At 40.7% G+C, this 1,478-nt stretch overlaps 1 long non-coding RNA gene across 1 annotated transcript; it reads left to right on the forward strand.

Annotated features, from left to right (window-relative positions):
• Nucleotides 1–256: 256 nt before the first annotated feature.
• On the forward strand, nt 257–1,051 carry LOC102207602 (uncharacterized). The gene is made up of 4 exons (XR_312638.1): nt 257–319; nt 455–553; nt 761–854; nt 944–1,051. It is a non-coding gene; the product is annotated as an uncharacterized LOC102207602 (long non-coding RNA).
• The last annotated feature ends 427 nt before the right edge of the window (nt 1,052–1,478 follow it).

Below are 1,478 nucleotides of genomic sequence, written 5' to 3' on the forward strand. Positions count from 1 at the left end.
TCCTCTGTCTTGCTGTAAGAATTTACTTTCATTGTTAAAAAACAAACAAACTCGCAGCTGTCTAAGTACACAACAAATTCAGATGATGATGATAACATTCTTAACGCATGCACTGACGAAGCAAAAGTAACGTTATCAGAGTTTATCTGCTGTCACGTCTGTGGCACAGTCCAAAGGGGTTTATATAGGTTTGTGATATAAAGCCATCCGTTTTTGGGGATCTCTGTCTTACTGTATGTTATCTGGTGTGTTATAGATTGACTGGGAGGCCTCCCCGGAGCAAAAACATCAGTGCCGGCTCAAGGGAAAAGACAATAAGGTAGGCATTTACAGCACTTGTTCTTCCACCCTCAGCCCTTTATTGTTTTGTTTTTTTTTGGATATGGGTCTATTTTATGTGTTGATATTAGCTCGCTCTTTGCAATATGCTTTTTTTTCCATCTTCTTCTTTCAGACAGAGTGTTTTAATCACATCCGCCTTCTCCAGAGGTTCAACTCAACTCATCTCTACACGTGTGGTACTAATGCCTACAGACCCCTCTGTGCATACATAGTATGTACATATATGCATTTTTTTTTTACAGCAGTGAAAATACAGCATATTTAGAAATTGCATTTGCTGCTTTATAGCCGTGACCTTTACTAAAAAAGAAAGCGTGTGCTTTCTGTTATTTTCCAGTGTTTTGTTTGTAAGTTTTCTGTGATTAAAAGATACCTTTGTGCATGGAGTTTCCATATTCAAATCTTTGCTCCTATACAGGACGTGGAGAGATTTGTGATTTCATCTCAGCCTGAAGAAGGCAGAGACAAATGCCCCTACGGCCCCACAACAGGTTACACTGCCCTCATTATAGGTAAGGCAGTTAAAATAAACCAGTCTCTTCTTGAGTTCCAATAAACAGCTGTATAAGCTGGTAAACTGTTGTTGTTTTTTTGCTTCCAGACCAGCAGATATACACAGCTTCCCAGTATGAGTTTAGGAGCTTTCCAGATATCCGCCGAAACTCTCCGTCTCCCACGCTGAAGACAGAAGATGCTCCCACACGCTGGCTGAATGGTGAGTTCATTGCAGGATAAAAGCTCCTTTAGCGCGTTTGGGTAGCAGGATGGTGCAAGTGGACAGGGGTCTGAGCAAACAGCCAGCTAACGTCATGTTAAACCTCCACGTGACCTTCTCTGCTGGAATATCCTTGGTGACTCACATACTCCTTTCTGCTTCAGTGGATTGGTTATGTAATGGTTAACGTTACGACTGCTACTGATTGAGGTTTGTAGTCCAAGTTTGTAAATCGAACACTTTGGTTCGGGCTCAAATATCTCAGCAATCATCATGAAGTTAGCCTTCATGTCCCTGTCAGGATTAATCATTATGATAATTTATTAAAATTCTTATTAAAATACTTTGTGACAGATGCTCAACATTGCAGTGGTCTTGGACAAGATACCGTACTCCAGTTTATCCCTGATTTGTCTATCAG

Source organism: Pundamilia nyererei, unplaced genomic scaffold (assembly GCF_000239375.1).
Source record: "Pundamilia nyererei isolate P.nyererei 1_Seehausen unplaced genomic scaffold, PunNye1.0 scaffold05132, whole genome shotgun sequence".
Lineage (NCBI taxonomy): Eukaryota > Metazoa > Chordata > Actinopteri > Cichliformes > Cichlidae > Pundamilia > Pundamilia nyererei.